Genomic DNA, 24483 nt, shown 5'->3' with positions numbered 1-24483 from the left:
AGAGCTCCAACTCATGGTGCTGCCAAGTCCTATTCTGCTCACAACGGCAATGGCAGCTGGCTACACAGAGGCTACATACAAGGTTTCTGAGAAAAGTTTTTTCCAGGTAGACTGACTTTGCCAACTGATGAGTTAATAAAGGGCCTCACTGACTCTTAGCCTGGAAAGAGGCACTGAGGGAGACATTGTGTGTCCCCAGTAGTGAAGTTGGGCAATTGATGGAGCTCGTTAGACAGCAAACATATTGAAAATAGGAGTGACTGCATACCTGACCCCTGCTGTGTAATTGCTCAATAGAGTGACAGATATGCCTGTCCACATAAAAAATATCTACTATTTCTACCTTCCCAATTTTTCTGCTCACTCTTTAGTCTTATGGATAGAAATTTGGATATTTAAAATGAGCAATTGTGTTCCTTTATATTCTTATGTCTGTTTTCTTCAGTTAGATATCTATAACTCTCCCAAACTTATTATGTGCTTTAATCTTTTCTTAATAAGTTTTTTATTGTGAAAATACTGTACAGAGGGGTTACAGTTACATGAGCAAGGTAATGAGTACATGTCTTACTTATCAATCACTGTTGCCTCCTCCTTTGTTTTTCCCCTGGCAGAAAAAATGCTTTAATATTTGGGTTCTTGAAAACAATTATAACAGAATGAAGAAAGCTACTTTTTAAAAAGTAGGCCTCTATTTCAATCACTTCCACTGCCATCTTCAAAACAAGTGTGTGCTAAGGGAGCTTGACATGACGGTTTAAACCAAGAAGTATATATAGAGTGCATATAAGGCCACAGCAGCATACATGTGATTCACTTTTATCACAGGGAGATCTTTGGAGTGAAAACTAGTGCCGGCTCCCTCAAAGTGTCCTAGATGGACCCTATCAACCAGCCTATTTCGCCTCTTTGCAGACATGCTTCCTTCTTTCTCCTCAAGACAACCAGAAGAATAAGTCTGGAAGCACCTGTCTGGTATAAAAGAAAGAGCCACGATACATTTATGAATCCTGTGACAAGAGGTGGTATTAACAATTAAAACACTATTTCAAAGGGAAAAATAATTTTGAGTGCAGGATAATTAATGTACATTACAATTACCTTATGAGAGTGTGGAGAGAAGACTAAGACTTACACTTCTGTACAGTATCATTAATTTTAGATTTTTCTGTCCCTAATAAGTGGAAACTATTAGACAAAATGGCTAATTTGCACATGCACACTCCAGAAAATTTAATGAAGATATGTATGTATTGCAATCTAAGTACATTAACTGGTATGTTTCCACAAGTTGCTTATCAATCATGTGTTCTTGATTAACAAATTGATTTATTAAGCCAGGTAAGTGGGGAAAAACGAATCAACGTTATCCCATTCTATCTTATCATCCGTTCTGTTTGTAAATTAACAGGGCAATTATTGGGGGCAATTCATAAAATGACCACAAGAGGGCGAGCTGCCCAAGTTTTTGCATAGTACAGGTTTCCCTGCCTAATTTCTAAAGCTAAAGATTTGTTAGTGGTCAACTGTTGCTGGGAAGGAAATTGCAGAACATCCACCTCACCTATATGCACCATTGTAGATGACAGAACCAAAGGTTGAGAACATAGCTAAGATCTTTCTCAAAGCAAGGAACTAGGTAACACACACACACACACACACACACACACACACACACCATTTGAATGACTCATCTCAAAAAAATACAACAGCACCTACAGGAATTCACTGTAGCTAACTTCCAACAGCTAGGAATTGTGTCAGGTGCCTTGTTGTTTGCATATATTTCTTATTTCTATCTATAGAAAGGGAGAAACACTATTCTTATTTCACTAAGCTGAAAACAAAATAGAGCTTAGGTGAGTTGCTTGAGAAGGCTCAAGTTGTAACAATGAATACACCCTCCAAAACCTGTGTTGCATGTGTGTACGTGTGTATACATATATGTATACGTGTGCGTATATAAATATATATATATATATATATATATATATATATATATATATATATATATATATATATATGCTAGTACTGCAGCTTGAATTTAGGTCCTCACATTGTTGTTTAAATTTTGCTCAAGGCTGGCACTCTACCATTTGAGCCATATTCTGGCTTATGCTGGCTAATTGGAAATAAGCAGCTCTCAGAATTATCTGACAAGGCAGGCTTCAAGCTGTGATCCTCAGATCTCAGCCTTCTTAGTAACTGGTATTACAAGCATGAGCCACCAGCATTCAGAACCTGGGCTCTTAATTTTTGTGTGCTCTATATTCTGTCTCCTCTTCATTTTCCTCCTTTCAGCTTGTGAGCTAGTAAAATGTTAAAATTTATACACCAATGTCTAAATTATCCTATGTGTTCCCTATAATTTATGCCTTTCCAGGAGTAGGTCTTTACAGTTGACTAATATTTTATCTCTAAATAGTAATCAATATGAGACTACCAGTCATCAAGTAACACATGCCAATTATTTATCTGTGTGTTATATGAAGTGTCTACAATGTAATGAAATATTAACAATCCATGTACTTTGTGAGGTCTAAACCTTGGAATAATTTTTACCTCATCCTATCAATTTATTTAAAATTAAACATCTGGATGTCAGGAGTTCACACCTGTAATCCTAAAGAGACTAAGGCATAAGGATGTTGGTTCAAAGTCAGCCAGAGCAGAAAATCTGTGAGACTCTTCTATCCAATTAATCAAAAAGCCAGAAGTGGAATTGTGGCTCAAGTAGTACATTGTCAACCTTAAGCAAAAAACTAAGGGAGTGCATCCAGAGCTGGCACAAACAGAATAGATAGTGAAGTGGACCCTGAGATGGGCCCAAGCTGGTATGATTCCATTTTGAACTTTGCCTTTGTTTTAGGGTTTTAGACTCCATTTTTGAAGGGTGGTGACTGAAAACCTTTAAACAATGTTCAAACTAGAAAAACAGCCTTAATCACAGGGCCACATCTTAGCTCCAACTGGCCTAGTTCCTGGAATGAAAAAAATGTATCTAGTCCCCCTCCCCTTAACAACCTAACCCACCCTTGAATGTTCAGTTAAAGACTGACCAATAAAGTAGATAGGTTGTAATCTTGTTCAACTGACAATACTACCTGCTTACAGTAAACCCCACCTTTTGCCCTCCAAATTCGTGTGCCAATTCAAACCAAAATGATAGGATAGTTTAAACAACTAGTATAAGATAGACTGTAACTCCATTGGCCACCTGCATGTGGCCTAACATGACTATGCAATCCATTATGCGTGTTGTGAACCAATTGGCCACCTGTGTTTGGCCAGGCTTGACCGTGTGGATATTGCCTCTAAAAACCCTAGCTTGTAGGCCATAAAGGGTCACAGTTTCAGCTCCTGAGTCTGTACTGTGTCCCTGGCCAGTCAGCTATCCACTTCTCCAATAAAGTCATCTTTTTACAAGGGGCTGTCTCTCAGTGGTGGACTCTTTTCCCCTTAACAATAGATAGATAGATGGATAGATAGATAGATAGATAGATAGATAGATAGATAGATAGATAGATAATAGATAGACAGATAGATAGATAGATAGATAGAATTAAGGATCTGGAGATGACTATGCAAATCTTACCATTATAATCAAGGAATAGAAATGTATGCTATCTTAGCATTTGAACTAATTCTATATTATACTTATTGGATATATATATAATAATTTTGATCTTAATATCTTAATGTGAGAGTTGAATGCCTTCTATTTCCTTCATGCCCTTCACACCTAAAGACTGTTTTCTTTCTATTTATACCTGTCACAGTGGACTTGTGTCTGCTTCCCATAGGACATTCCTCCACATAAGCAGTGAACAGCTTGTACCCTTCTTGCTAGATATTTGCCTATTTGCCTTAAACCTAGAAATATGAAGAGAATTGTTCATCAATTCTTTCTCAATAAAGTTTAGTATGTGGGAAAAATACTGATGTCTTAATTTAATTTGTGCTTGAGGATCCATCAAAAGAAAGAAGATTCACTGCTCTGACTGTATAAATACAATAAATGATTATTGCTTTGGGTTTTTAAAAGCTTTTTTGCATTTTTATGAATTAGATTATATGCCTCCCTCTCACATTTTTACCCCCTACTGTTCGTCAATGAGAAAGTTCTACTGAAATAAAGTCCCTCATATCATTTCAACCTAGTCATTATGCTTAATAATGGGTTGACAACCATATTTATTTCCCTCCCATTACAGGATCTGTGCAATGCTTTGTCAAGATCATTTGTTTGATCTTTATCAATGAACAAGCCTCAGTAATATTCTGGGGATGAAGTCACATGGAGGCATTACAACTAGTTCCTCCACTATTTTCCTGAGGCCTGATGAGTCCCTCTGGGAAAGGCCACTAGCTGGTAGCTCTCCTTAGACACACTGATGTGAGTGTGAAGGCAGGGACAGCAAATATGCTACGGGAGACAGGCAATCAGCACTGCAGTAACCCCTCTATCAGCCTTTCTGCTGCAGCCACAAATCCAGGATGCTTGGCAGTGAGTTTCTTTTCTCTGCCAAAAGTGCCCTGCCTCCCATGTTCCTTCACAGGCATCTAAGCCAAAAATTGGGGGAGTCATCTCTGAATTTTGCCTTTCCCTTCCCACTGACCTTCTCCTACCCCTCCCATAAGACATTATGTCCTGATATTTCCAAAGTTACTAAAATCTTACTTCTCTGTATCCTCAAAGATGGTGAAGTATAAGCACTCTTCATATCATTTCTGGATTGTTGCAATATCTTTTTCTGGTTGGCCTTCTTAAATTTTAATGGATAAAACGTTTTGAGGCATGAGTATGGTGGCATCCAATCACAGCTACTTAGAAGAATCACGACTTGAGGCCAACCCAGGAAAAATAAAATGAGATTCCCATCTCGACCAATAAGCCTGGCATGATGGGGTGCATCTAAAATCTCAAGTGTGTGATATGCTTTGTTTAAACTTTATTGTGTCAATTATTATAATTAAGGTCACAATTAAATGATGGCATCAATCATAATCAATGACCATAATTGTATTAACTATTATATAGAGCCTATGAACTATAAAGTAAGTATAACAATGTAAATAATGACTGATAAATAGAATTAATCTTATGCATACTGTTAAGAAACTCTAGTGTTCAGTTTTCATTTTGTCACAATCAGGACAACTGAAGTAAAGCATTGTTGCTGCTACTGTATCATTTTTTAAATTCATAGTGAGCTAGGGAAGTATCTCAGTAAAAGAGCACTTGCCTGCCTGCATAAGGCTCTGTATCCAATCTCCAGCACTAAAAGTAAAAAATAATCAAAAACTCTATAGTAACCACTATCTTGGTAAGGCTAATGTTGTTGTCTTTTCTACTCTGGGAAATGGTATACTGTGATTATATAACATGGTAAATGTTATCACTGCATTATTTCAGCATCTATCATAATAATGGATAAGAAAAGTATTATTCATTGCTGCTTGTGAAATACAGATAATTTTGAAACAGTGATAATTGTTATTATATTGCTATTACAATAATTAATATGATGCTTAGTATGCATCTGAAAAGGGGGCATAATTATGAGTTCTTACAGATACTGCTATTGTTTCATCCATGTTAAAAATATAATTGCAATTAATGCTACTGTGAGGAGTGATCATTCCTTATAAATTAGTGAGAAATTCATACCTTACTGTGTCTTTGTTAAGTTTCAGTGACTTAGGAACTAGGACATATCATTAATAAAGATAATAGTGTTAATAATATTAATAATAGGAGAGGCTCTGAACTGCTTATTATGGATCAGCCATTGCTTTAAGTGCTTCACATGCATTGACTCAATCTTCACATTACCCTTATGAATTATGCATCATAGACATCTCCAATTTATATTTGTGCAAACTGAGATAGGGGTTAAATGTCTTGCCTAAGGTCCTATAACTGGATTGAGTCCAGATTCTGTTCTCTTAACCATTACTACTATCATAAGTATGAACTACACATAATATGTTTTTTAATCCCAGTTATAGCAATCTTATTGTGCTATATCAGAGAATGGAACTTTCCCACTGTGTCATCTCTAAAATGCTCACTGGCACAGGAAGTGACTGATGTTGGAGGCACTGACATAGCGATCCAGCCAGAGATGGAGTGATCAGTGTACAAGGTTGTAGTGGGAACAAATTTTTCCCTTGTCTTGTCAGGAGACTCAGATGAACTAGCTCAGGTCAAAGGCCCCCGTATAATGTTGGTGCACAGCAAATACTTCCCAGAGATCCATTAATTGCTCAGTGTGGTTCTTAGCTTCCTGTTAGTCCAGGTTAAAATTGAAAAATGAAAAGAAAAGATCCTACTCCTTTTGTTCATAAATAAATAACAATACCTCTTTTCTTTCTTTCCCCATCCTCCTCTTCATCATATCTACCACTCTGCCCTCCTCACTCAAAGAAAGATACATCATATCAACAGTTGGTTGTTTATGGCTGTTTATGTGGCTAGGATTTGACATCATAATGTGGTACAATACTCCAAAGCTGCATGCATCTGATACAATATCTACTTGGATAAGGTCCAGATCAATTGATTTTGCCTATGAGATTGCTGAGTGGAGAAAGTCTCCATCCCTAGGGGATGAAAACACGAATGATGATGTTGCCTGGGTGAATGCAAAGTTGAGGTAAAGAAACGGGGAGATTTCTTAATGCAATACAGGTTTACCAGTGCCTAATAGGAAGAAATTGGAGGCAAAAATTCCCTCTATAAGTAGTGAGAGAGTGAAATGGAGCCTTTTAAAAACTGAAAAAGGAAGAGTGGGAAATGCAGCTTTCAGCACTCAGAATTCAATATATACCACCTGACATCAGTTTCACAAAGCTAGGAGAAGCCTGGATGAAAGAGCTTTAGAAGCTAAAGCACCAGGGTTTACATGAGCACACCTAACAAGGCCAGACCATACCTTGTTGTTATGATTACTTAGATTCTACTGAGTAACTTTAAAAGTCACAGAACCAAGGGTAAACAAAGGAGGAGGCTGCAATGCTTGATAAGAAATGTACACATTATCCTGCCCATGTAATTGTAACCCCTCTGTACAGTATGTTCACAAAAAATTAAAATTAAAATTTAAAAAAATAAACAAAAATAAAAGTCACAGAACCCAGAATGTCAGGGTTAGGATCATTAGGATAAGGATCCACAGACTCGGTGTCTTTCTCCTCACTAGACAATACACAACCATCTTTGCTGTTCCCATTAAAAAATTCTTTCTATAAAGCCAGTTAGATGACAGGAATACCGTTTTCTTGCTGATGTCTCTTATGCAACTAATTCAGATCCATTTAGTCCCCATTTATCTTACAGTTGTTCTCTACACTATCTCTCGGTTGTTTAGAATGGCTCAGTTATGGGTGAGTCTATAGAGTTACTAGGGCTGTGCTTACCACATAGGTCTCAAGAAAATGTGGTAAATGTTCACAATGGAATTGTACTCACCTATCAAAATGAAGAATATTATATCCTTCATAAGGAAGTGGGAAGACATGGGAAAAAACTATATTAAAGTGAAGTAAGCCAGACCCAGAGAAAGAAAGGTTGCATGTTTTTGATCATTTATGGTAGATAGAATGTACCTATAAATCTGTAAGAAAACACAGTGGGTGGTATGCGAATGGTTACAAATAAATTAAATGATGTATAATAGATTCTATGGAAAGCTCAAATAGTATAATTCTTTTTTAAAATTTTACTTTATTTTATTGTAAAGGTGATAAACAGAGGGGTTACAATTACATAAATAAGGTAATGAATACATTTCTTTAGAAATATGAACTCAAGTCAGGCACCAGTGGCACATGCTTGTAATCCTAGCTACTCCAGTGGCTGAGATCTGAGCATCACAGTTCAAAGCCATCCCGAGCAGGAAATTCCCTGAGACTCTTATCTCCAACTAACCACTAGAAAACCAGAAGTGGTGCTGTGGTTCAAGTAGTAGAGCACTAGACTTCAGCTGAAGAACTCAGGGACAGCACCCAGGCCAGAGTGCAAGCCCCATGATGGAAAAAAAAGAAAAGAAGAAAGAAAGAAAGATGAAGTCAAAGCCCAATAAAGAAAGCAAGGGAAAAAGGGTACACAAATGGAAGGGGAGAATGCAGTCAAGAATTCATTGCATATACAACAAAATTAAGAAAAATAAGGGAAAGGATAGTTCGAACGGGGATGAAGTTGTTGAAGGGATGACACAGATCAAAATGCATTTATACATAAACTGCTCCTTTAAATTGAAAAAAGATACATATTCTAAAAAAATTAAGAAAAGTAAAGGAAGGGGGTGGGTAGGGAGGGGTGGTTGAGAAAGTTGTAAGGGGTTGCAATTGATCAAGACTGCACTGAAGTCATAAACTGCTGTGTTGAATAGCTACTCCTTTGTACAACTACTTAAAGACAATGAAAACAAACATTCAAAAAATCCAAAGGGTTTGAGAATGCCTCTTTAGATGGCCAGCCAGAAAAGATGGTTCTGCACATTGTGTATAGGACACTTGGGGATGGGAGAATCTTAGGTCCCAGAACTGTCGATGTCCATTTGGTCCTGTTCTCCCTTCTTCCTTCACTACTAGTCACTGTAGTTCAGTTTACGGGTCTCATATATAACCTAGATCACAAATGATTAATAGATTACCATTACCAGATTACACTCACCATCTTCTTCCATTTTTGCCGGGGGGAGGGAGGGTCTGGTCATGGGGCCTGAACTCTGGGCCTGGGCGCTGTCCCTCAGCTCTTCAGCTCAAGGCTAGCACTCTACCACTTGAGCCACAGTGCCACTTCTGGCTTTTTCTGCTTATGTGGTGCTGAGGAATTGAACTCAGGGCCTCATGCATGCAAGGCAAGCATTCTACACCTGAGCCACCTTCCCAGCCCACCATCTTCTTCCTATACCCATTTCTACAGACAAAACTGTGGCTCCACTTTGCTTTAGGTGAGGGTATGGACTATTTGCAGTTTCGTGTAACTAGTGAAATACTAAATCCTTCATCTGCAACAAATAATACCTGTGTCTACTTCCTAGGGGTCCTGTGACTTGATAATGAATACATGTCAGGCCCTCAGAACAAACAGTAAATAACATCTAATAAGCACTCCCAAAGTATTCATTGTTAATACTAATAACAGAAAATAGTTTGACTTATAACTTAACAATGATAATTCTTACCAGTAATATTATTTATAATATAGAAAATATTGAATGCTAGTAATGATCGTGTAGATTACTGAAAACAATGCATGTCAGTGGTGATAATTCCATTGATATTGCAAAGAATAAATTAGCTCATTATTCTAATAATATCCCCTTAAGATGTTTAAATATTTTCATATACTTGTTTGTAATTTGTTTGCTCTCATCATCATATTTGCACACTGTTTTCCAGCTGACAATGACAAAAGATTCAAAGGACTCTTTCTGTTTGTTTTCTAACTCTTTGGATGGAGTCATTATTATCAAGCTGTATGAAAGCTTTTCACAACAAAGCAGCAGCTGTGACTGCATACTTTCTGTCCTTTATGACATTGATTGCAATATCATGAGGTGGCTGAGAGAGGAGACCTGAGATAGATCCTTATCTGGTGTTTGATAGCTTTCAAAGCTTTAGCACAAAAAGCCTGTTGCTCTTCCTGACTGCCTGGGACCAGTATAGTTTATAGAAGGGAAAAAGCAGAAGCTGCTACTTCCTCCCACCATTGCCATCCACAGCCTTGTTCAGTTTGAGAGAAATTCAAAGGGTTCTTAACCAAAGAAACTTTTTTTGCCACCTTTGTTTCAACTTTTAAGTCCTTTAGGAGTCATACAGTTCTACTGCATTAGAGTGTCATATACTTTAGGAGGAGTCACAAACATCCTACAGAGATACTACTATTATGGATCAATACAGATCTTATAATCTCATTAGCTCATCACTCCCTATAATGCAATCCTGGATGTGCAGGTATAATTAGGAAGAAGTGTAAAGTGTGTTTGGCCTTAGGTGCTATTTCAACCTTAGAAAGCTATATTATTCAATGAGTTGTACAAAGGTTATATTTAAGTGTTGAAAGGACAATTTGAACATATATCTGGGTTTGAGTCCAATGTTCTTATTTGTAAAATGGTAATACTAGCCCAGTTCACTCTATAGCGTTTTCATAAACCTTAAGGAGGAACTGAGCCTGAAGATGGTCTGCAAAGAGGGATCTTAAAAGATCCTTATGTCCTAACCACAGATCAGACATCCTCTTAAGTGACCATGATGGTTAATTTTATGCATCAAATTTAATAGTTCACAGAATGCCCTGTCATTTCTTATTCTGGTTGTTTCTGTAAATATATATTTAGAGATTAACTTTCAGTCAGTAGAGTGTATTGCAATCCCTAATCTGGGCTGATCTTATCCAATCAAGGGAAGATATGTATGGTACACAAAAGGCTAAGTATAGGTGAATTCCTTCTGTCCTACTACCTAAGAGATGGATTGTTACTCTTTTTACTTGAACTGAAACTTGGCACTTCTTGTGTTTTAAGCCCTTCCTGCATTCCGATTAACTTATACCAATGGTCATTCTGGATTTCCATCTGGCTGACTGCAGATCTTACTAGTCTGCATACCTGAGAAATTAATACTTTCTAAATAAATTCTTATTTTTCTTTATCTATCTATCTATCTATCTATCTATCTATCTATCTATCTATCTATCTATCTATCTATCTTGATAGATATGTACATATATGTTCTATTGGCTGTTTCTCTGGAAAACCATGATTAATGCAATGATATATACACATTATTTCATTTAACCCTTACAAATACCATAGCACAAAATATTAATTCCCACATTTAAAGGAAGACACTAAATTTCATACAACTTACAATATTTTCATATTGTTGACACAAGAAAATGGTCGCATATATTTCCTTGTTGGGATAAAATGACAAGGCTTCTTTCAGTCTGAAGTGGCTGGCCATCCAAGGCTTTACTGCCTACCCTGAAGGCAGAAGAATCAAAGCATTGGCATCCCTTAGCCTGTCTTGAGCACACTGGTTGGGAAACTTGGGATTAAGGTACTAGGAAGATGTTTTATGTTGGTTAGAGAAGAAAAGGAAAAATATGAAGAATCAAATGTACCTATAATAGAATTCTGACTCTGAATTGAACATATTGCCTGTCTAAATAGATTGTTAGGATAACCTCACGGTACCTGTTTCCCCATATGTAAAAGAGTGCCCTTCTTATGGGTCATTAGAGACTGAAATATAAATGAGATGTATACTGTTTCATTATATATATTTTATATAAATAAATATATATAAAGCGAGGGGGAACTTTTGACATACCTTTGGTGCCTAGTGAACAATCTGTATTATTTCTACTAAGAGCAGAAGTAGCACAACAATGTGTTTCTGACTTCACAGTCCATGTGTTTCCTTGCATATTCTGAAGATGTACTTCCCTAGCTTTCAAGTTTTTGCAGTGACGCTATACCACTTGCTTGACCAGCAGCATTAAATTGGGGAGTATGTGTGTATATGTGTATATGCTGAGAGGCAGCATGGAGCATTATCATACTCTCCAAGCTCCACAGCCATTCCAAGGTTTTTTTTACCCCAGAATTTCCTTTTTCATCTCCTATTAAAGTGACTGTTTATTGCACAGGGTAAATCAGCCAAATAGACCATGTGCCTTGCCATACTTAGTTATAGTACAAGTGTATTGATTTTTATAGCCAGAACAAATCTATGAGACATGAGTCTGAAGAAGAATGAAAAAGAAAAAGGATGAAATGAAGGTTAAAAAATGTCAGCTCAGTTATATATCTGGCTCACATGTAGAAAATGATTCTGTAGGAAGAGGCTCCTTAGATGATGCAATCATCAGTCACAAAATGGCAAACACACCTCTTTATGAGAGAGGCCTAGGCCAACTCTTTAACTCCTTATAGCTGAATATCAGGATTTGAACTGATGTCTCAGTACTTGGGCAGTGATCTGGAAACTCCATGACTGTGGGTTCAGACAAGAGGTAGGAGAATTTGGAACGCTATACCTAGCATGTCGTTAGATGGTTGAAGAAAAGCAAGATCACACACTCAGAGTAATTATCATAACAAAGTGAAACCAGAGAAAGCAAGGTAATGATTTATAATAAGTGTTGTAACAGTTGATCACATTAAAAAAATACTCTTGCTGTGGATTTGGACTATGTCTTAATTATAGAAGAGTGGCCAATCAAATAGATGTTTCTGTTTTACTTCCCATTAAAGGCATCATCAAGAGTTCTACTCTTGTATAACTGTACAGCCTCAAATCTAGGTCAGCCTCTCTCTCTTTAATGTGAAGCAGAGATGTTTTTACTGTGCTGACAGTTAGCCCAGCTCACATGTTTACCAGGAATGGAAAGTCTCAAAATCATCTCTGTAAGTGTCTAGAATGCACAGAATGGAACACACTAGTGCCAGATTCAAGAAATCCTTTTACCCTTGTCTTCTTTGTGATTAGAATAAGGGTTAGTATCAGTCTTTATTTTAACAAAGATTAAAGTAATAGTGAAGGTAAAAATTCCTAGCATTTGAAAATAAAGCTATACCGGCGCCCTTCTCCCCCACACATATACCATAGATTATCCATATGCAAAAAGAAAGAGTCAGCTAGAGGAAACAGTCTGCTTTTATGGGGTTTGTTGGGTGCCAAGGCATTTTTTATTCCACTCATTTATTCAGTCATTTACGCATTCATTTCTCAACCATCATTTACTGAGTGCTTATGTACTAGGAACTCGAGTAAGTCTGGGGGCTACACTGTCAAATATTATGACGTCATTCCTCTTAGAAATATTGAATCCTTATGAACTTATTAAATAATTAGTTATGGTGATAATATTAATAGGTAACAAGAATGAGGTTACAATATGCCAGGCACTGTTCTCAATACTTCACATACATTTACTCATTTATTCATTTAGTCCTTAACAGCAACCTCTTGAGATAGGTTCTACATTATTGTTCTCTCATGACATATACAAGAATAATGAATATTAAGTAACCTGTCCAAACCTACTGTGCTGGTAAGTGTTAGCATTGTAATCCAGGAAGAACGTTCCCAAAGCCTTGCTTTTAACCATTAAGCATACCATCTCTTTAGTGTGAAATCACAGAACAAAGCCTGATGTATCAAAGGACCAACCAACCCAGATTAGGAATTCAGGGAAGGTTTTTCAGAGAAAATAACCCTTGTCCTAAGTTTGAAAAATGAGGAGCCAATAACTAGGTGAATACATGGGACAGAACACTCCAATTAGAGGAAACCATACACAGAGGCCTAAAACAATATACGCTCAAGAAACTACAAAGGCATTCCAAATGGTTAGAAAATATGGATGAATATTTGAAGAACATAGCACAGAGATAAATACAAATAGGCCTTGTAGTAAGACAAGAAGTTTGGCAACAATTGTGAAAGTTATGTGGAGCCATTGAAGAATCTTTCATAGTTAGCTTTTTCCAAAGATGATTCTGGTAGTAATGTAGACCAAAAGGTAAAAGAGATTAATCCAAAAAGTGTATGGAGGGCTGGGAAGGTGGCTCAGTGGTAGAGTGCTTTTCTTGCATGTGTGAAGCCCTGGATTCGATTCCTCAGCACCACTTAAGCAGAAAAAGCTGGAAGTAGCACTGTGGCTCAAGTGGTAGAGCACAGGCCTTGAGCTGAAGAGCTGAGGGACAGTGCCCAGGCCCAGGGTTTAGACCCCATGACCGACACCCCCAAAAAAAAAGGGTATCGATTTTTTTGGGGGTGGTGGTCATGGGGCTTGAACTCTAGGCTTGGGCATTGTTCCTACACTCTTCAGCTCAAGGCAAGTGCTCTACCACTTGAGCCACAGTGCCAATTCTGGTTTTCTAGTGGTTTATTGGAGCCAGGGCTGGCTTTGAACCTTGATCCTCAGATCTCAGCCTCCTGAATAGCTAGGATTACAGACATAAGCCATCGGTGTCCAGCCAATGTATGGATTTTTTATGAAGTTATTATGACAGTTGAGGTAAAACAATAAGCAATTATGAGCCAAGGCAGTAGAAAAGGATCTAACCAGAGGGTAGATAATAAGTCAGACAGAGGTAAGGAGGTTAAAATTATACTGGATTGGATATGGGGAATGAGATAAAGAGAAGTTATTGACTCTCAGGTCTCATTTTCTTCAGTGGCACAATTTTTACACTATAGTTTATATATTATTCATAATAAATTAAAAATAGCTGGTGCCCGTGGCTCACACCTATAATTCTAGTGAATCAGGAGAGAGCCAACCCATAAAGATAAATTCAAGAGACCCTTATCTCCAATTAACCAGGAAAAGCCAGAAGTGGAAGCTTGGCTTAAGTGGAAGAGTGCTTGCCTTGGACAAAAATCCCCAGTAATGGCAAAGAAAGGAAGGAAGAAAGGAAGGAAGGGAGGGAAGTCAGGAGGAAAGGAAGGAGTAAAGAAGGTTGGAAGGAAGGAAAGGAGAAAGGAAGGAAATACAAATCCAAGAATGGTTAGTGTTAGGTATTTATGGAGTATAAGAGACTTGTTTGAATGTAGAAGGTCAAGGAAATAAAGGAGCCAAGACTGGCCAAGAATTGTGTTTCAGATTAACTTCCTCCACACTAAATTAAGCAATGCAGAATTAACACAAGTCTGGAGACAAGTATAAGGAGATTAAGTTTAGATATATTGAATTGGGGGTGCTAATTAGGCACCTACATGGTTGTACTTTGTATAAAAAATATTGTAACACATTAAATGAAAACTAATAATGAGCACCTAGTATATTTCAGGAAGTAGTTTTATAATGATTTGTTTAATCTTTCCCTAAACCTTATAAAGTCCCTATTGCTGTTTGTATCCTTATTTACAGATAGTGAAATGAAGGACCACAGAATTTATGTAATGTACTCAAAATCCCTCTATACATAGTTGAGCCAGGATTTAAACATACCTTGTCTGATTCTCAAGACTGAAATTTTAAGCACTATGCTATAACATCAACCTCTAGCCATTCTAGAGCCTGAATTGAGAGTACTTAAGGGAAGATACAACTAAACCAAGGAGTCCTGCATTCTGGTAGCAATTGCAATAAGACAGAAATCCTATCTTTGACTTTCTGAATTTGCTTATTAGAAGATCTCACTTCTACCACCTAGTGACATTTGAATACCTATATTTTCCATGTTTCTTCACACAATATGTAGGTTAAGCTCTTATTTTCTCTAATAGTCTAGCCCAAATCCCCAACTTTCCTAAATGAGAAGGATGGGTTTTTTGGTTTGTTTGTTTTTTTGTAGAACTTTTGTGTTCAAAACCAAGACTATCCTGGTCAAACAACATAAAACTTGTTACCTTGACCACATTTAACCATAATATCAAAGCTTTGAGGAGCAGCTTTCATTTTACCAAAACAAATCATAAATCAGCATACCAAAATGATCATCATTCAATGATGGATATTCAAATTTACTCAATCCTTGCTTCTAAAACACACCATGACACTGGGAAATCCCCTGTCAGCACAGGATCAGTGAACCTCAAGATCATGCAAGAGTTCTAGTTTTTTTTCATAGGCAATTGAAATCCTATTAGGTCACTCTTTGCTATCTTCAGTTGCTGACAAGAACATGTGAAATCATTATAGCAATTATCTCTAATTTGTCAGTTGCCCAAAGAGTCTGTGAAAGTTTGATTCCTTAAAAACAAATCTCTTAATTCTCCTCTGTAGAACTCAGGTAAAATGGGAGATCTTAATCAAATAGCAGGGCTTTATATAGAGCTAAGTAGCCTGACAGAGTATGATTTTAGTACAAGTATAAAAGGAAATTGGGAAAGTCCCTTATTGCTGGGCAAAGCCTAACTGTAAACAATTCTATTCCTGAGACCAAATATGGCTATCTTCTGGTCTGGTTTAACCATATACCTACAATACCTGGAAATCTAGGAGTAACAAAGGTATTTTTTGTGGCATTATCCTTGCAGATTCTGCTAATCTAATGTGAAATATATATAATACATAAGCAGCCATCAAAGGTTCTAGAAAACATAGTTTAATTTTCTGTACTACTTGCATGAAAAACAAAATCCTTCCAAATGTGCTAGGAAACTACTTTGTGAAGATTCATTACAGTTGTTTTGGGGGTTTGGTGGGTTTTTTGTTTTTTTTTTTCTTGCTGGTCTTGGGGCTTGAATTTCTGGGCTTGGGCATTACCCCTGAGCTTCTTATTGCTGAAGGCAAGCACTCTACTAGAGCCACATTTCCACTTCCTGCTGTTTTGAGTAATGTATTAGAGATTAGAGTCTCATGGGTACTTTTCTGCCCTGGCTGGCTTCAAACTGTGATACTCAAATCTCAGCCTCCCTTAGCTAGGATTACATGTGTGAGGCATGGATGCCCAGCTTCATTACAGTTTTTATTGCTTGTTGTAGGGAAAATGGGCAGGATAAGTAGAAGGAGCATAAAACAAAAGCAGAAAAGTTGCCCACTTCCCCTTATATGTTCTTTATTTGCACAAAATAAGTTTCATACCCATATTCACTGATGCACTATTCACCATTGCCAAATTATGGAAGCAGCCCACATGCTCTATTGTGGATGAATGGATCAATAAAATGTTATATATATATTTATATATTATATAATATATCCATCAGGAAAGGTAATATAACATTTGCAGGGAAATAGATCTGAAATATATTATGTTAAGTGAAGGTGGCTCAGTGAGATAAAGAAGGCATGTTTTATCACATGTAGAGGTTAGGTCTATGCCATAAATATATATGGAAACATATCCTAGAACTATATGCATATATACACAAACACATTATCTAAAGTATGGTCTGCACAGGAGAGGATTCCAATAGTGTAACTCCTTTCAACAATAAACTTACAGTTTAACAAAATTAATACCAGGAAACTGAAAATTGTTTTATTGGGGAGAGGCAGGGGGCAGAAACATGGAGAGAGGTAGTGTAGGTGAATATGTTGATAGTATTGAACTTACATATGTGAAAATAGAACCAAGTAATTAGGGAGACTTGGTGGGATTGGGATAGATGGGGAGAATGATGAAAAGAATGACAGTGATTAAAATGCATTGTACGCATAAATTAACACATTGAATTGAACCCCACTTATACAACTGCTTAAAGATAACTAAAAACTTAAAATTATAAAGAACGAATGAAGGAGTGGGTAGGGGAGGCATGGGTGAGAATTATGAAAGAGGTGGCATTGATCACACCATATTTATAAACTGACTATCTAAATGGCAATTGTTTTGTACAACTACTTAAAGATAGTACTAAAAAGATAAAAGAAAAGTTGGGAGAGGTTTATTGAGTTGTGCTAGGAAATTTGTTTTGATATTTATACTATTATATAAACATTGACACCTTAGTTTATCAAAATAAGACTTTATTTTTTCAAAAAAGACATCAAAAGATAACTAAAATCAGGGGCTGGGAAGGTGGCTCAGTGGTAGAGTGCTTGCCTTGTATTCATCAGGCCCTGGGTTCAATTTCTCAGCACCATATAAACAGAAAAAGCCAGAAGTGGCACTATGGCTCAAGCCTTGAGCTGAAGAGCTGAGGGACAGCGCCCAGGCCCAGAGTTCAGGCCCACAACTGGACCCTCCCAAAAAAGATAACTAAAATCAGTGTACAAATGTGGAAAAACGTGATTTTCCTTTGAAATGGGAAAGGAGAGTGATCTTGTTATTTCGAGACAGAGTCTCTCTGTATTACCCAGGCTGGTTTCAAACTACCAACCCTAATACTTCAATCTGCCTACCCAATCCTGGGATTATAGGCTATAGACATGTACCATAATGCTCAGATCAGAAAGTGATTTGGAAGCAGCTTTTTCTGTAAAGCATAAAACATAAAGCATAAAAACTTTTCCTATAAAGGGCTTGGTAATAAATATTTTTAAGTTCATGAGCAAAACTATGTGTCATACTTAATTCTTCACTACAGTGAGAAAGCAGACATAGCAAGTAAACAAATAAACACAATATTGTTCCAATAAAACTTTATAAAAATAGATAGTGGACTACAATGGCACCTAGCTCATAGTTTGCCAACATTAGGTAGGACAATTACTTAATTAATCTTCTGCTATGGAAGAATTTTGTACCAATGGTTTCTATTTGGAAACCATTAATGGGTGTGGCCTTTTGAAAATGATGATAACATTAATACTGTAAATAACATTGTGAAGTAATTGATCTTAATTTTGGAAGCAAAAAAGGTCCTCTCATTTCTACTAGATCTTATTTGTGAAGCAATTTTCCAATATTCTTCTTTGTGTGTACCTATACTTAGACTTGAACTCAGGGCCTCACTCTTGTTTGGCTTTTTTTACTCTCAGCTTGTAATCTACCACTTTGAGCTGTAGTACCACTTCCATATTTTTGGTTCACTAGAGATAAAAGTCTCATTCATGCCCTGATTCATGAACCTGGATTTTCAGATTTCAGCTTCTTGAGTAGCTAACATTATAGATATGAACCACTAACGTCCAAGAAATTTTTTATTTCTTCCTCATAAGTCATGAGTGATAGAGATGGAGTTTGTTTTTATTCCAAGTTACAATGGAAATTGAGTCCTGGAAAAGTTGTGTGATTTAATCATGCCATACAACAAGTTACAACTCCATTCTTAATTTCAGTGTGTACTCTTGCTATGCAGAGAAAGATAACTGGTTTATATTATTATATAACTTGAATTACAGTGTCAATTACAATGGTGTATAGATATAGACTGGCTTTACTAAGGAAATTTCTTCTAATCATTAAATTCGGTTCAAGAAACTATGCAGAGGTAAGCCTGCCAAAGTCTCCCATAACACAATTTTTAGGATCATAGACAGGAAAGCCACAATATAGGGGAAAAAACTTAATGCTATCCAGTAACTAAAACCCTTTGGAAAGCATCCAAGTCATACCCACTTTATAATGATCTCTAATTTATAGCAAATAATATTTTAAGGGAGATTCCAGTGGCTGATTTTCTTATTGTGGTTTTGCAAGCTACATGTTCTTAAAAACTTTTGTTATGAAATGAAGATTTTGACAGATTGGTGATAGCAAATAAAAAAGCTGAACACAATTTGCCATATTCCAGCATCGGTAAGCATTTTATAATGCAGATTATATTTTCCAATTCCCAACAATTTGCTGTTTTCTTATTTAAAAGACAACCATGTGGTCTAGGCAAATTGGGTGAATTTTAGCATGAACCATAATAATTTATGAGCAATTATACAAGCACATGTACACAGCCTCTGAGTAATTTGTCTTTCTGCTTGCTGTCAAATAAATATTTTTTGCATCTTGAATCTGCCTGTAACAATTTTTCTATAGCATCATCACCTGGAGCAATTTCTTCTGTACAGTTGTTACAGTCATTTGCCTCATGTCTCGCTACCCCATATCCAATTTTAAATTCAAGTAAATGAGAAAAACCACAACAATTTTCTGCTGTGCTTTCTAAAACAGGCTAGTGGCTTAAGTACTGAGTTATTTTAACCACTTTCAATTCAAAGGTATCTCTGTCTATCTGTTGGGTATAATTAGAAGTTAAAATTCAGTTAGATCATTATGAATATTTTCATATGTGAGGCTAGGAGCCCAGATATTCTGTTGGGTTGCCTCTCATATTTAGGCAAATTAAGTGAATAGATTTCTCAAGTTTGAAAGCAGAACAAATGCCCACATACTTTGTATAAGATTGATATCTTTGGAAAGAATCCAACTTAGATGTATTTTTTATGATCTCAGATAAAATCAAACTCAATCAGTATCTCAATCAAAATCCTCTTCTTTGCCTCTCCCTCCTGTCCTTTTTCCCTCCATCCCCACCTTCATTTAGATTTATGTCTTGCTTATTTTAAATTCTTGTAGACTAACTTTGAAGAGAATGAAATGAAGGTGACAAGGAGAAACTGAGTTGAATACGCATGTGTGTGTGTGTGTGTGTGTGTGTGTGTGTGTGACAGAGAGAGAGAGAGAGAGAGAGAGAGAGAGTATTTATACTTATGTATAGATATACATTTCCATAGATGCAGTTCAGACCACTTGCTCAATTGAAACAGGGAAAATTCCCAAGGGAACGCACAGTAATTGTGATATTCATTAGATGTGGTTCTATGTCCATTCTCATATTTTTCTCTTGAGTACCCCTAAACTGTGAAAGTATCCCTGGATGCAGTATAAATGCAAGTATAAAATTTTGTTTTAGTGTACAACAAAAAATAATATGAAAGAATGCATATGGGATACTAGGACAATTCCCTATCCACTTGCATTGGGCAGTGGAATAAATGCAGCTATCAATGACACATTTAAGCAACAAGCTCAGAATCACCCAAAAGAAGACTAGAGTAGGACTACACATTCATAAATGGACTTGCAAGGAAAAATTCAACAGTTTCTTTGGATCCTCACAATCAACCATTGAAGTAAAGAAACAAAATTTCCAGAAGTGGGTACAGGCTTCCTTTGAACTTTAGCTTTTAGAAAATGTTCACATCAGCAGGGTCCTCAGTTTGGATCACTTTAGTTCTGAGCTCAGCTTATTAAAGTTCTGCAAAAGTAAGCATTACAGACACCAATACATATATTGACATTTTAAATCAGTTGTATTTAATTAACTGAGTATCTCTAGGAAAGCCACTAAACCTATATCATGTGTTTGTCCTCAGGAAATATCAGGCACATGTGTTACATGAACTTTAAGGTACCTTCCAATTCAAAGTCTGTGATTTGGGGGAGGACAAAATAATCACCTGTTTCTCTGGTATTGGATGAAGACAAAAGTCAGAGAGCCTGCAAAGGCTTGAGAAATCAGAGTAAACAGCTACCTATGTGGAAGGAAGATAAATAGTCCTCCAAAATCTTCTATGTGTGGGCCTCTAAATGACCCTTCCACGCCTACTTGGGGAGCGCAACATTTCCCTTCTAATATCAATATCATATTTTTGTGAAAATCAGTGTATTTCCAGAAGGCTCATATGCAAATTTGTGAGGTTCAGGCCACACTGCTCCCAATCAGACACAGATTAATTTATTTTTAAAACTAAAAGATGATTCTACAGGAGATTTGATACAAGGTATTACAGCTTAAATATGGTCTGTTCTTCAAGAGATCATGTGTTGGAGAATTGGTCTGTGGTGTTGCAATGTGTGAGGTGGTAGGGCCTTTAAGAGGTGGGCCCAATATGTGTGTCAATGAAGATGCCACCATTAAACAGGGATAAATGTAGTTAATATAGAACATTAGTTATCATAGGATACTGATTTTAAGTTCTCAGAGGGCCTTGGTTTACTCTTGAAGGAGGGTTGTTATAAAATATCAAGCAGTAATTTTCTGATTTCTGACTTCCTATCTTGCTATCTTGCTCCCATGGTACCATATGTTATGATATGAAACAAGACTAGAGAGCCCCTTGAAAGAATTAGCCAAAGTATTTAGATTTTCAGACTCTGAATGCAGGAGCCAAATAAACCTCTTTTCTTTATAAATTCCTCATGCAAAGGACCAATGTAATCATTCCCTATCCTGTTTTGCCCTCTTCCTCCCGGTTTTAGTTGCAGAGAAAGCAAAGACAATGCTCCTGTAAGAATCTTCAGAGTGAGATTGAGATTTGTAGCTTGCTCGATTTCTCAATCTAAATGAAAATAATGTCAGCATCTGACATTTGCACCACCTCCACTTCAGACCTTTATACTCCAAACTTCTCACCAAACTCTAGGCTCTAGAGAAGTAAAAAGATATTCGTTATTACAGAGAGACTAGAAAATCCCACTCAACTTTTTATAGCTTTACCATTTGGGTAAATTGTTAATACTCCCAGAATTTATTTTCTTTATTGCTTAACTGGATGCTGGTGGCTCATGCCTGTAATCCTAGATACTAAGGAGGCTGTGATTAGATAATGACAATTCAAATCCAGCCCAAGCAGATAAATCTGAGAGACTCTTATTGCCAAATAACCAGCAAAATGCTAGAATTGCAGGCTCCAGCCTTGAGTGAAAAAAGCAACTAAGCCTGCAAGGCCCTGAGTTCAAGCCTTAATAGCAGCACAAAAATAAATAAGCAAATAAGTATAAATTAAAGGGTAATCAAATGTTATCTATGTTTATAGACAGGTTTAAAGGAGATAATGTATACAGAGCACCCATTATAATGCCCAATCTGAGGTAAAGATCATAAATAAAATCCCTCTGTTACAACCAGCAGCCTGATGCATTAGTTAGTATGGAGGCAGTGGGGAGATCCTTTCCAGATGGCCAGTGGATAAGATACCTCCCCAGGGGATTCAAAAGCAAGGTGATGAAGGCAAGCACATTAGGAGTACACAAAGCTGAAAGACAAAGAGCTCCTTTAGAAATCCTTCAGATTACTGAGAAGTGAAATAGTTTGCTCCAGTTTGCACAGCTGGAGCAAGGGCCCATATCATGTGACTTTCATCCTACAGTTATTTTGTCCTATTCAAGGTACCCCCTAAAACCTACTGTGCCTATTTTATTATGTAGCCAAAAGCAAGGAATTACACAGGCTATTGTTTGAGTAGATTGAAAAAGAACTGAAGATGAATTTCAATAAAAAAGGTAGCAGCAGAGAAAGTGTTAGAATTTGGAATACATTTGCCAAGAGTTGCGTAGTGGTTTGGATATCTAGGCATTCTGGGCCCCAACCTAGTCTTAGAAACATTCAAGTCTTTGGAATATCTGAATTGTATGCTTTTTAAAAATGATCTACCTCATTCACACAGCCTACTTCCTGTCCTAGCCCCAGAATATAAAAGTGAATACATTGGGGCTTTCAGAAACAGAGAAGGAAAAATTGTTCTGGAAGGAACTGTCTGAGGGATCATCAAACTTTCTACAGATGGGAAAGGAAAGGACCATCATTTATAGAAACCTATGTGGAGATGATTTCCAGGCCTGAGGGGCAAAAATGAGTACACAAATATAGGCCAAGTCTTGGCAGACATATTATCATTGTCATGTGCCTAATAAATCTGCCTTTTAAAAAAATCTATTTTCCTTGAGCTAACTAAAATCCAAAGTTAATGCTTAGAGGGTGATTCTGTGGAGTACAATTTTTTAGCAGTACTGGAGTTTGAACTCAGAATCTTGTTCTAGGCAGGTGAACCATGCCCTAGGAAATTTTAATTAAAGTGTTTTGCTTCATAAATGTGGAGGAAAACCTAGTAATATCAAGTGCTTTTTATAAGTTCTCATAGCACTTAAGGGGAAGTCCTGGCATTAAAATACAGGGCTCATAAACTTTCAGGTGTGTAAAATTTTTTTCTAATGGGAATTACCATCAAATACATTAACTGTTGTCAACTTAAGGTAACATTGAAATGTATGCTTGAAGCAGTTGGCATTTATATATTATGGAAAGGTATTTGGGGAGACACCTGAACAGCGAATAAATATTTTGTTTAAAGATATATTCCTTTTCTCTGATGGCTTTATTAGGATCATAAAGCAAACTATTTTAGGTAACAGCAAAGCTCTTCAGAGATGAATAACCATATAGTATATTTGAATAAAAATATTTTGAAAGTGAAAAGAAATGATCCAAATTTTAAACAGTTTACAGAAATAACATAACCAACTCTGTCATTTGTGTACATATATTCAATTTCAGGAGTGTTGCTGAACTATGCAAGTAGAGCCAAAACTGGATTAGCTACAAATCAGAGCCCATTCCACAGCCAGGAATCTCAGAATATAGTCAATTAAAATTTACTAAGCCCTTACAAAAACATAAAATATCTGATATAACTCAGTAAACACAACTGGAATAGAAATAGAGACTGTGAAAGAAGAGACGCTGAGGCTCAGGTGTGGGAATACAGTTAAGCTACAAGCTTCATCATCATAATGATGAACAGGAAGCCTATCTGTGAGACAACTTACCCTAGCCCTCTGGGAGAGTGAAAGGAAGCAATTGAGGAAAATCTTCCTATAATTCACTAGGGGCCTAAAACTGGACTAGATGGAGATCTAAGAAATAAGGCATAGTTTTTGCCTCAAGAGGCTCTTGATCTTACAGTAGAAGTAAAAGATCATGTAATTAAAAGCCAATTTAGTAGAAGCCATGTTGTTTATGCTAAGTGCTTATTAAAAGTAGTCAATAGGTTTCTTCCCTGTCATAGCACGCAAAGTCACTGCCAGCTGGAGTGAGCTTTCACTTAATCCTTTCTATCTATTGTGGACAAGGGGTCTTGCTCCTAGTGCTCCTTTGGGAGTAGTCTTCTTAGAGGAGAAGGCAATGAGGCTTTAAAGGATGGGATCATTTTTATAGATATGTTCCAAGTCATCTGGTCTCCAGTCCTCCCACTTCCTTCCCCCACCACCTGCAAATATAGCCTCTCAGGAAACCTTATCAAATCTCTTTCTATAATGCTTTTCACATCTGCATTCATCTCATCAG

General features: G+C 36.9%; 1 protein-coding gene and 1 non-coding gene across 2 annotated transcripts in view; one reads left to right on the top strand and one right to left on the bottom strand.

Annotated features, from left to right (window-relative positions):
* Il1rapl2 (interleukin 1 receptor accessory protein like 2) overlaps window positions 1–24483 on the bottom strand; it is a 1053788-nt gene that overhangs the window by 538164 nt on the left and 491141 nt on the right. The gene's annotated exons all lie outside the window — the stretch shown is intronic.
* Window positions 22778–22906, top strand: LOC122114950. The gene has a single exon (XR_006148670.1). It is a non-coding gene; the product is annotated as a small nucleolar RNA SNORD22 (small nucleolar RNA).

The sequence above is a fragment of the Dipodomys spectabilis genome, unplaced genomic scaffold, assembly GCF_019054845.1.
Source record: "Dipodomys spectabilis isolate Male_0828 unplaced genomic scaffold, ASM1905484v1 ptg000113l, whole genome shotgun sequence".
Taxonomy (NCBI): Eukaryota; Metazoa; Chordata; class Mammalia; order Rodentia; family Heteromyidae; genus Dipodomys; species Dipodomys spectabilis.
This window is presented reverse-complemented; position numbering and strand designations above follow the sequence as displayed.